General features: G+C 39.1%; 1 long non-coding RNA gene across 2 annotated transcripts in view; it reads left to right on the forward strand.

The window, feature by feature from the left end:
• Positions 1-12,876, forward strand: part of LOC138843878 (uncharacterized) — a 165,577-nt gene that overhangs the window by 9,066 nt on the left and 143,635 nt on the right. For both annotated transcript variants that reach the window (XR_011379012.2, XR_016213006.1), the window contains exon 2: positions 3,300-3,390. This is a non-coding gene — a long non-coding RNA (uncharacterized LOC138843878). The remainder of the gene's footprint in view (positions 1-3,299; positions 3,391-12,876) is intronic.

Genomic DNA, 12,876 nt, shown 5'->3' on the forward strand with positions numbered 1-12,876 from the left:
TTCAGTGAATATCCAGAGGTGGTGTGCTACTTGGGGTCAGGGGGTTCTGTTCAGTGATCCAGGGTGAGGGGAGTGTCCAAAGTGACACACAAGTTGGGTGTGATAAATCTTTTTTTTTTTTTATCAGAGGGGAGGTTTATTCAGCTCTGTTGGTGTAGTTTCATGCTCAAGACCTCTCCTACAAGGAGATCAGTGGGTGTAATATTCATACACAGTGCCACAAGAACCACACAGAGGATCCCTGCAGGCCTTGGTGTGAGCGCAGATTCCGCAGCAATGACCCTCACCAGAGAATCATGGCGTCCTGAGTGTTGGAGCTGCCCACAGTGACTGCCCAGTGAAAAAGCTCACCTCATTCTCCAAAGCTGGTGCTGAGCCTCTCAACTTCTTGGGTTCTCAGTTGTACGCATCCACACCCTCCATGTAGGTCCACGGTTTCCTTCTAATTTACGTGCAGTTTTGTCTGCAGTTTTCTCCCTCTTCCCTGAGATTGCATTCTCTCACTACGTTTTTAAAAATGATCTTCCCCTAGACTACAGCAGAAAGCTCCCTACCTCTTCTGTCATCATGGAAACCTTTTAAATTTGTCATAAATCAATAGGGAAAGAAAACTTTTACAGTACTTTATTCATTAGTTGGGATATAAAGATTTCAGACTTATGGTTTTTGAACTTCATAATGATGTGAAGGCAGCATACCCTCAGTGGAAACAGTTTCTGGGTTTTGATCTCTCCTCAGGCTAGTGAAACATGATATGATACTCTATCATGATGCTGTGCAGAAGTAGCCACAGCCCTTGCTCAGCCACCAACACTGTATTGCCAGCAATTCTTTGATGTTGTGTTTTGTATGTTTGCTTCTTATCCTGTCTACAAAATGCCTGTCTGTGTCTCCTAATCCTGATGTATCAAGTAGATTTTAACTTTATGATGGGTTTGTCAGGACATAATACCATTACAAATAAAGGAGTGTCTGTGTTCCATGTATGTGACATTTATCATAATTATGGAATTTACATTTGTGTCGTTTGTGTGACCACATCAGGGAATAGGAACAATGAAAATCACCTTCAGCAGTAACATGAGATATAATGTGAACCAAAATGCCATTCACAGCATCTTTAAAGGGAGTTAAAAAAAAAAAAAAACTTTAGACATAGTAAGAGAAACAGAAATAGAAAACTTACATTCACAGGTTCACTCCCCAAATGTCCACACCAGTCAGGGCTGTGTCAGATTAAGTCAGGTGTCTGGATCTTAATCCATTCGCCCATGTGAGACACAGGAACCCAGCTGCTGGAGTTGTCATTGCTTCCTGTACTGTCAGGAAGCTGGAATCAGGAACCAGAGCAAGGACTTGAACCCAGCCTTTCAAAAATGGGATATGAGCCTCCTAACTAACCTAGCTTAACTACTAGGCCAAATGCAAGCCCCTGCAGGATTTTTTTTAAAGCATCTCTGAATATCTGATGGGCTTTTCCCCTGGAGGCAAAGCCTGGCAGGTAGCCAGATTTTGGAAATGAGCATGTTTTTTGAAGCCTCAAGGCTATTCCTGGAAATCAGATTAATTGACTTTTAAGACTTTAAGGCCGGCGCCGCGGCTCACTAGGTTAATCCTCCACCTGTGGCGCCAGCACACCGGGTTCTAGTCCCTGTCAGGGCGCCGGATTCTGTCCCGGTTGCCCCTCTTCCAGGCCAGCTCTCTGCTATGGCCCGGGAGTGCAGTGGAGGATGACCCAAGTGCTTGGGCCCTGCACCCCATGGGAGACCAGGAGAAGCACCTGGCTCCTGCCTTCGGATCAGCGCGATGCGCCGGCTGCAGCGGCCATTGGAGGGTGAACCAATAGCAAAAAGGAAGACCTTTCTCTCTGTCTCTCTCTCTCTCTCACTGTCCACTCTGCCTGTCAAAAAAAAAAAAAAAAAAGACTTTAAAAGATTCACTCTTTCTTCTCTTTTTATCTGAAGATATTTGTGCTCTCCAAAATATAGAATTTCCAATTTAGTAAATTCTCAAATAAAAGTTCAGGTAATATATCTGTGTTTCTAATTTTAAAAGAGCAAAATCACCTTCTCTTATTTCATGATGGCTTTATCAAGGTGTAGCCTATTAAGTTTCCCTCACATAAAACATAAACATGTTTTCTTTCAGAACAAATAATTTCTATTCACAAAGCTTTCTGTAATATTGACACAGATAATACTATTTTTTTAAAAAAAATTGAGACCAACAGAGAAATCATTAATTTTCTAAGAACATTGAATCTGAGCAGTAAGAGTACCTTAATGTCCCCTACATGGTAGCTGCTTTCCCAGTAACACTGAGTTCTCTGATAAAGGGATACCAATATACATCCATAAAGAAGAAACTTCCTAAATTACCTCTTTTTTACAGTGACTAATAAAGTTAGTACAATTAATGTGTTCATTGGAGTGCCAAGAAAGACTGGAACAAAATAGAAGGCAGTTTTGTGCTTCAGTCTTTTCTGATTTGAAAGGGAGAGCGGCAGATCTTCTGCCAGGTCACTTCCCAAATGCCTGAAACATCAAGGGCTGGGAACTCAATCCAGGGGTTCCATCTGCTGCCGCCTAGGGCATACATCAGTAGGAAGCTCTGTCTTAAGTAGAGTTGATAACTTAAGCCCTGACACTCTAACACAGAGCAAGGGGGTCCCTAGCAGCCTCTTGATGGATATACCAAATGCCCATCCCACTTCATTTTCTTGATGACCTGCAACTTTCCCATAGGATAAGTGTGGAAGAAAAACATAGAGAAAACAGGAGTTTGTGTGAGAAAAAAAAAATGTCAGGATGTAATCTCATAGTTCCTACCAGTATCAGTGGAAACTTGGCTCAAATATGTCAGATATTCTTTGTAAATCAGATATTACTTTAATGTGAAACAGATCAGCAAAAAAAAAAAAAAAAAAAAAAAAAGGTAAGAGAAAATGAGACAGTGTTTCTGGGCCCTCCCACCTGCACTTACTCTTGTCCTTTCCACTCTTCCTTTCACATGGCGTTCTTCAGGGGTCCTCAGACACCTGAAACCAGTACACAGGACTGCAGAGGTAGTGCCTGTCCCCATGGAGCTTATAGTCTAGCATTGGACATGAACCAGAAATACATGAAGTGACAATACAGAATGAATAAATGTTCAGCAGGTGTCTTTTCAGAAAGACCTCTCCTAAAGCTGCCTTCTAATTTTGAAAACAAAATTTCAGCTTTATGCAAAGAAATTTTGGCCCCACTGACCGTCATGTATTATTCTGACCAAGCTGCTTCCTGGATGTGGTTGTTTTCCAGGCTGTTTTCAACATGGCGGAAATGGTGTCTCGTCATCCAGGTCTGCACGAGGCTGTGTGCAACCTGCTGTTCCAGGGACAAAGCACCCCAGGTAGGGAAACGTGAAGCTGCTGATTCTGTTCTCTGAATGAATCAGTTACGGTTCTGCTTCTTTTATGTAACTTGAGAAATGGATTGAATTGCGGATGCATTAAAGCTATAATAACATTGTCATTACTTTCATGTTCTGTTATCCAAAATAATTAAGGCTTGGTTATAAAAAACTACATCAGTTCTTTATAAATCAGAGTGTTTTCAAGAAAATGCCAGCTTAACATCATTGTGACTACAGAGGATGTACGTTTCTGGAACTGTCTGGTAAAAGTTAAATTAAATTTTCAGTACTTTGATGAACACAGTGAAGGCTGACAAATTTAATAAACATCAACTCTGTAAACATGGATATGATAATATGAAAAAAATTAGACTGGCTCATTTAAATAAAAAATCCAAGTATGTCTCTGTTCTTGGGATTTTAAAAGTTGCTAGAACTTATATAATTACCTAAATTATTTTTTAAAAAAATATGTATTTACTTGAAAGAGTGACAAAGTCGGGGAGAGAAAGAAAAAGATGTTTCATCTGCTGGCTCATTCCCTCAAACGGCCATGATAGCTTGGGCTAGACAAGGTCAGATCCAGGAGCCAAGAACTCCACCTGGGTTTCCTACATGCGTAGCAGGGTCCAAAGCACTTGGGCCATCTTTTGATGCTTTCAAAGGTGCTTTAGTAGGAAGCTGGGTTGGTAGTGGAAAAGCTGGGGCTTGAACCAGTGCTCACATGGGATGCTGGTTTGCGAGTGTGATGGCTTAACCTGTTGTATCAGAACATGGCCTGCTGGTTTCTGTCTTCTTTCATCTAGGTCTAACTTTGTGGAAGGATTTCCTTTTCAGCGACTAGTATGTTTTTTCTCAATCATGTTTATTATTAATGCTTCAAGACCACAGATTACACTCAAGCTGTCTATACATTGAATAGTGTGAGTGTATCACAAAGCTATGTATGCAAAACACTTTATTTCTCCTGAATTTGGATGATTCCATCAGAGCTATTTTTTTCCTGCTAAATCTAAATACCTGGTGTTTTGTGTTATTTGGATCACAGAACCTGAAAACAATACTTGGCAATAGTAAATTTCTGCTCAATCAATGCTTAACTGAATGACTGCATATATGCGATGTGTAGATTAAAAAATGTGTTCAGAATTCATACAACTTATTAACTTCTTTCAATTCATTGTCATGTTGCTGATGAAATTCTTTAATACTGTTTTTGCTTTTGGTCTAGTAACATATATAGAATCTCACAGTTTGTTTTACAAAATTGATGTTGAAGATTACATTTTTTTCAGAGGGTGTTTTTAAAGACTGTGGTAGATTTTATTTCTCAGTTTAGCCCATCCCTATGCGTCTCTTAAAATGTGATAGTGATGTTTTTTCTTAAGAGAGGGGCAGTCTGTATTCCCATCACAGAATATGGTCTTGCTTTAGTGATGCAGTTCTGAAGGATGGCATGTGCTGGAAGTAACTCCAAGTGACTTCTGAAAGGCTTCCCCCTGACCATCTCTTCTCCCACTGTGGGTATGATTGCCCTTGGAACCTAGCCTCTGTGTTGAGAAAATCCAGGTCCTCTGGTATAGCTGTAAGAGAGTGTCCCAGTCAAATCCCCAACTAAAGTCTCTGCTCACAGGCAAGCATTTACTGCCAGGCCTGTGAGTGATTGAGCCTGTTGGTGAGTTTAGCAAAACAGAGGAAAGCAACCTCGTTCTATCTTGGGTGGATTCCTGAGTTCACAATCCATACTGTCATACATGATTGTTTCCTGCCACCACACTTTGGGGTAATTTTTTTTAAAACATCCATTGTGAGTAGATACATAGCTTTTGTTTTACTTATTGAGATGGTTTTTTTTACCAATTTATAATTCATATTTCATTTAAAGTGTATATTTTGGCTACTTTTATTAACAAATTTGTAAAACTATCACTATGGTTTAATTCCAAAATATTTTCATCACCCTAAAAAGAAACTTATGAAATATTAGAGTAGATGATTAAGATCTAATTCATCAATCTATATGAATGCAATAAACACCTCCTCTGCTGAGCAGTCTCATGTACTCCGCTGTGGAATCTTATGTGTGTGTCTAAGACTGACTTACTCTAAGAGGCTGCTGCTGCTGGGTGGTTAGCATTTGCTGCTACTGCAGAAATCACTCCTATGACCACTGTGGTGCAAATATTGGAAGGAGAATCATAGTGGAAATGGTACAGTTACCATTTAGTCAGATGACGTAGGTGAGATAACTCAGGGCTTGCTCTCTACCAGACACTGAAGAAAAGACTACACATGTATTTTATCCACATAATAGCCCATAAGAAAGATCAGGTAGATATTACTTTAAAACTTATAAAACCATAGTACCTAAGATAGAGAAAAGATAACAGAAGTCTGAGCAGGGATTGACAGAGTGCTTTAGACACTACTTGAGCTGCCTGCACCCATGTCAGGGTGCCTGAGTTTTTGAGTCCTGCCCCTGCTTCCCATACAGTTTCTTGTTCATGCACACCCTAGCAGGCAGTTAGTGAAGGCTTGAGTTTCTCTGCCATCCACATAGAAAACCTGGATTGAATTCAGGGCTTCTGCCTGGGCTAGACCTGGTTATAGCAGGCACCTCCCTCCTCTCTCCCTCCCTCCCCCTCTCCCTCCCTCTCTCTCTCTCTCTCTCTCACTCTGCCTTTAAAGCAAAGAAAAATAAATAATAATTGAAAAAAGAATATGGAAGTTCCTTAAGATAAAAATCTTTAGAGTTAAATGGGAATGCCATTACTAAAATTAGTAATTTTAAATTACTAATTTAAAATGCACAAATGATCTGAACAGATCTTTCTCAAGGTAAGACATACAAATAATCAATAAACACATGAAAAGCTGATTGACATATCCAATATTAAGAAAATGCCAATCAAAGCCTCAAGGAGATATCATCTCACCACAGTTACAATGGCTGTAATCAAGACAAAAGTGAGAATGCTGGTGAACATATGGGGAAAGAGGAACTCTTAGCACTTCAGCTGGAAATACAAATTAGTATACCTGTTATAGAAACCATTATGGAGAGTCCTCAAACAAATAAAAACAGAACTACCATATGGCCCAGCTATCTCGCTTCTGGGAATATATCCAGAGGAAATGAAATCAGTACATCAATGAAATAGCTGCATAGCTGTTTTTATTGCAGCACTCTTCACAGTAGCCAAGATGTAGAACCAATTGAGACTTCCATTAATGGATGAATGATGAAAGAAAACGTGGTTCACATACACAGTGGTATAGTATTCATAAAAATGGAATTCTATCATTTGTAGCTACATGGATGGAACTCTAGGACACTATATTTATCAAAATAAGCCTACCAAAGGATGACAAATACTGTATGTTGTCACTCCATGGAAGCCAAGAGAGTTAATTCTATGGAAGAAAGAACAGTAGTGATTGTCAGATGGTAGAACTGTTGGGGCAAGAGGAGGGAATCGAGGGAGGTTGGATTATGGATAACAAAACACAGTTATGTAGGAGGAATAAGTTCTAATGCTTTACGGCACTAGAGATGTCTATAGTTCATACAATTTATTATGTATTATAAAGAACTAGAAAAGTGGAGTTTAAGGCTTTCCATGACAAAGAAACGCTAAATGTTTACAAAATGGGAGCTGCTAATCACCCTAATACGATCATTACACATTAGAAGCATGCACTGAATTCTATTGTACCTCATAAATATGTACAATTTATTATGTGTTTAGAATAAAAAGCGAAGACACAAGAAATCCAAAGATGTGACAGGGCCCCAGTGAAGCTAGGGAGGAGAGAGTAGGGCTGAGATTGTACTCAGGACTCCATTGTTGTGATGACTCAGATGTCTTGATATTCTGCAATTCCACTTGGCTGATGAGGGCACTACTCTCACTCCTACCTCACGCACCAAACATATCCCAGATTGCTTAGGATGATGTAATACATAGGGATGCATCGGGATGTCTCAACTCTAAGAAACCCAGTGTTAAGTTAAGAAATAATGTGGTATGTATTTGACACAGCAGATAGGATGCTGCCTGAGATGCCTGCATCCTGTTTTAGGTGTTCAAGTCTTATCTCTGATTCCAATTCCAGGTTTCTGCTAATGCACCCACTGACAGGTGGTAGATGATGACTTATAGGAGAGACGTGGATTGAGTGCCAGATTCCTGCCTGGTCCAATCCTGGCTGTTGGAGGCATTTTGGGAGTGATCCATCAGATGGGATCATTCACTCTGTCAGTCTCTGTCTTTCAGGCTTCCAAGGAAATAATAAAAATTTAAAGTTTAGAAATATTTGAGAGAATTAAATCTCTACCATGTTTGTGTTAAGAAATTTATTCGGCCGGCGCTGTGGCTCACTAGAGTAAACCTCCACCTTGCAGCGCCGGCACACCGGGTTCTAATCCCAGTCAGGGCGCCGGATTCTGTCCTGGTTGCCCCCCTTCCAGGCCAGCTCTCTGCCAGCCGTGGTGGCCATTGGAGGGTGAACCAATGGCAAAAGAAGACCTTTCTTTCTGTCTCTCTCTCTCACTGTCCACTCTGCCTGTCAAAAAAAAAAAAAAAAAAAAAAAAGAAGAAGAAATTTATTCATAATTATAAATTTTAGAGATAATTTGAACTTTAAAGTAATAGGTCAATTTTGGATTTTAAAAAAACACTTATTAAGTGTATTTGTGGTATTAAAACATTTTAAAAACATAATATACTGGGCCAGTGCCGCAGCTCACTAGGCTAATCCTCCACCTTGCGGCGCCAGCACACCGGGTTCTAGTCCCGGTCTGGGCGCTGGATTCTGTCCCAGTTGCCCCTCTTCCAGGCCAGCTCTCTGCTGTGGCCCGGGAGTGCAGTGGAGGATGGTCCAAGTGTGTGGGCCCTGCACCTGCATGGGAGACCAGGAGGAGACACCTGGCTCCTGGCTTCGGATCAGCGCAGTATGCTGGCCACAGCACGCTGGCCACAGCGGCCATTGGAGGGTGAACCAACGGCAAAGGAAGACCTTTCTCTCTTTCTCTCTCTCTCACTATCCACTCTGCCTGTCCAAAAAAAAAAAAAATAATAATAATGTATTACATTTTAAAGTGTTTTCATCAGACTCATTAAATCACTTGAGTGCCTGACAAGATTCATTATTTAGGTAAATGAACTATTTTAGAAAATAATTTGAATGTAGGGAATTTATAGATGTACACTTGAAGGAGTTTAATTAAACAAATTAAGCATCATTTAAAGTCCTTGCAAAATTGTTAAAATTTTCTGTCTCATAAATAGAATAAGTTTTGTAAGCTGTATGGAAAGCTTTAGGAAAAATGCATTCATAGCTAGTCAGTAGCTCTCAAAATTGAAGTAACCTCTGAACAACATTTTTTTATACCACAAAAGCTACATTTGGGGGCATCAGAAAATGAGAAGGATATAAAGACCAGCAAGGTAAAAGCTCCTATTCTCCTTCCGTTGAGGAAATGTGCCAAGAATATGTTTTTTGCAGTTTCTGAGTAATGGCAGTTAAATGTCACTTTACTTTCATGGCATTTGCAATTACCACCGTGCCTTCTACAACATGCAGTCCTCCCTGACTGCCCCTTCCTATGGCAGAGCCCCCACCATTGCTTCCCCAGAAACTGGAAATAACTGACTCCTGTATGTTTTGTTGCTACTTGCTGAGGGTGAAACTCAAGTTTTTCTCTCCAACCTAAATCACTGCTTGTTAGTAACCTGTAGTGCTGTATCTCACACAAAATGTGCTTTAGAATCAGATTTATAACCACACACTGTGGTATAAATCGATTATGCAGTTTTTGAAATTGTGAAAAATTATATAGCTCTTACTAGAGAAAGAAGTATGGTTATTAAGATTGCATTTCCCTTTATAAACATACAAAAAACTAATTTTAACTCATGAATTGTGATTACTTACGTTATTGGAAGGGACCTAGCGGAAAGAATGCTCATGACTAGCAACTTGGAAGCTATACTGTTGGGAAACACCTTTCACAGTATGTCAGTTTCAGGTTGATGTTAAAGTGCTATTTTAACAGGAAGCCTGGTCAAATAAAGCCAGTTTCATATGGTTCAATCTACTAATTAGATGGTTTCTATGACTCTAAATAGAAATGCCGTCATAATCATCATAATTAATTAGTTTTAAAATTGGATTTGGTATTTGCAAATTATTTTAAGGGCGATTTTGTATTGCACAAGGTTTATTGATACTGTGGTTGGCAGACTAAAATGACAAGTCGACATTTTTTGTAAACTGAAAAGACCCAAGAAATTCAATAAAAAATGACTTTCATGTATTCATTGTAAATTTATAATTTGGTTTCTTTATTAAATAGGATTAGATTTAAATTCAAGTGTCAGAAGACACAAATTGACAGTGCTTTTTTGGATTTTATCTCAGCCTATAGAGTAATCAAATAAAAGCAAATTAAGAGAATAAAATCCTAATTTGCCTTTTAATTTTAAAGCAACAAATCTAAATAAAAATAAGAAAACTCTAATATTTGAGGCAAAGTAGAATTGGTATGAGCATTTTGGAAGACAATTTAGCAATATGTTTAACACAGACAAATATTTTTGAATAAGGGAATTTGTCCTATGGAAATAATTCCAAAGAAATAAAAATGAAAGAATATATTTATTGCAGCATTTTCAACAGCAGATAATTCAATTTAGATACCACCCAAATATTCAACTATAAAAGAGTAGTTATGTAAATCATACATCAGTAAAGGAATAATGTATAACCATTCAAAGTGGTAATTAAGATTTTTTATGAACAGCATTGAAAATTATAATGGTTTATCAAATTAAAAGGATGAAATACTATGTAAACTCTAAGTAAAACTATATAGTAACATACAAAAAAGTTTCATGAAAATATAATTTTTCCCATATTTCAGTATATTATAGTACTATGACTGATTTGATTGGATGCATACTTTCTTTAAAATCACTAATAGAGGGGACAGGCATCTGATACAGCAGTTATTAAGATGCTGTTTGGGAGGTCCTCATTTCACATCAGAGGGTGAGTTTGAGTTCTGGCTTTGTTTCCAATTCCAGTATTCCTGCTAATGTGCACCCTGGGTGGCAGCAGGTAATGGCTCAAGTACTTGAGTTTCTGTTACGTACATGGGAAATTTATTTATTTATTTATTTTTGACAGGCAGAGTTAGAGAGAGAGAAAGGGGGAAATTTAGATTGAGTTCTGGGTTCCCGGTTTTGGCCTGGCTCAACCCCAGCTGTTTTAAGCACATGTGGAATGAACCAGAGGATAGATGATCTTCCTTTGTCTGTCTCTGTGTCTCTTTGCCTTTCAAATAGAATGAAAATTAATTAAATTTGTTTTTGAAAATTTTAATTTTTTGAAAGACTGAGAGACTAAGTGAGCTTCTGTATGCTGGTTCGCTCTCCAAATGGCTACAGTAGCTGGGACTGGGTCAGGCCAAAATCAGAAGTCAGGAACTCCATTCAGGATTCTCACATGGGTGGCAGGGATCCATGAACTTGTGCCATATTCCTCTGTCTTCCCAGGTGCATCATCAGGTAGCTCCAAAGGAATTGGAGCAGCCAGGACTTGAACCAGCACTCAGATATGGGATGTGGGAATTACAAGTGGCAGCTTAACCTGATCTCAAGTAAAGTTTTTAGAAATCATCAATAGAAAGGCAGTAAGTGCCTTCATGAACTGTCACACAGTTTCATGTAATATCTGCTCAACCAATGAAAGTCCCTGAGCGGGAACGTTTGAGTATTTAGGAAGGTCATAGAGCTAGGCTGGTGGAATACCATCACAGGTAAATTCACTCTGGTGTTCTGTTCTGCTGCAAGGTTTGAATCCTGCGATATTCTAGGCAGGTGTTTAGAATTCAGATGTGCAGAATGACCAGTTTATACTCAGACTGTTTCTACCCTTCTCATGTGATGTTGCTCAAATCAAAGGGTTTATGGTATTTTGAGTCTTTTTCTAAGACTTTAAATTTCTTAGAGAAAAAAGAAAATAAGAAAAAACCTTTTGTTTGGCTGTGCAGTCACAATAGCCCTCTCTGTGTTCCAGACTCTTTCCTACTCACATTTGCCTTCCTGATAGAGTCAGAAAGGTGTATTCAATTCCAACTCTGAGCACACCAATTATTTCATTTTTTCCATCTTTAAAATGGGTATGATATTGCCTACCTTGAAGAGAATGCAACAGGCTGATGTAGCTAAGGGCCTAACACAGTGGCTGGCATTGGTGAGTTCTCCATCAATGACAGCTCTATTGTTACAGCATATCACTGCTGTCAGAGGCTCAACCATAATTTCTCACCGCTATCAGTGTTCCTGTTATATCTGGCTCTTTCATTAATTTGTAGGGTCTAATCTGTTGAGGTTTAGAAAATAGTTCTTGTATTGGTAACATAGCAAAATGGACTTGTGCAAGATATTGGCACAGAGAAAAGGGTACGAAGTGGAGCCAGGAACAAAACAGGGGTGGAAATGCTGAGAAAAAACATGGATGGCATCCCAAAGCACAGTCCATGGAGTTGAAACAGAGTCAGGGACGTGACTGGGGCCAGATATTGGGGTAGTAGAGGAGGTAATAATGGGAAAATTGAAGTCCATGGCTCAGTTTGGGGCCATAGGCTGACAAGGAGAAATCAGAAGATAAAGTGCAGGCGCTCAGGGAACACAAGGTTCATGCTAGAGTGCTTCTCAGAGCCAGTGACTTGTGCAATGTTCCTTTCGAAGGCCTGGAGTTTGCCCACAAGTATGAGGGAACTTCAAAAAGATAATGGGAAAATAAAAAATAAAATTCAAAGGTGAGATTGGGTTGGCTGTTCAGCCTAATGGTTAAGATAGCCACGTCCCACATCAGAGGACCTGGGTTCTATTTCTGGCTCTGTTTCCTTACAGTAGCTTCCTGCTAATGTGGGCTTTGGAAAGCAGCAGCAGTAACAGCTCAAGTAATAAGTCTCAAGTCACTCACAAGGAAGGTCTAGATTGAGTTCCTGGCTGCTAGTTTGAGTGCTAGCCAAGTCCCAGTCTCTGTGGGCATTCGGCATCTGAAATAGCAGTGGGGGCTCTCTCTCTCTGACTACCTTTCACTCTGTCTCTAAAATACTGATTAAAAAAAGAAAAGATTGTCTCAGTTTAAAAAAGGTAATTTTATTTTGGTAGAAACAAATGAAATACTCATAGGTTTTTCATAATTCATGTTTTTTATGAACATGTGATGATCCCTCATATACTTTAATATTTTCTGTGTCTGTAATTTCACAAAACTAGCTTCTCTTAGAAGTTCAGGTCCATAGACTTGGAATAAAGACTTATAGGGGATGTTTTTGTTAAGTAATGACCACAAAATTTTAATGTTTATATTTAGTTTAGCTAACTTAGCTATCTTTTATTTACTGATGGATTTTTGGTTAAATGATTGATGAATTAATTATCTTGACCTCATTTAGGAATCAGTAGG

The sequence above is a fragment of the Oryctolagus cuniculus genome, chromosome 9 (assembly GCF_051225735.1).
Source record: "Oryctolagus cuniculus isolate XC-2025 breed Fujian yellow rabbit chromosome 9, ASM5122573v1, whole genome shotgun sequence".
NCBI lineage: Eukaryota > Metazoa > Chordata > Mammalia > Lagomorpha > Leporidae > Oryctolagus > Oryctolagus cuniculus.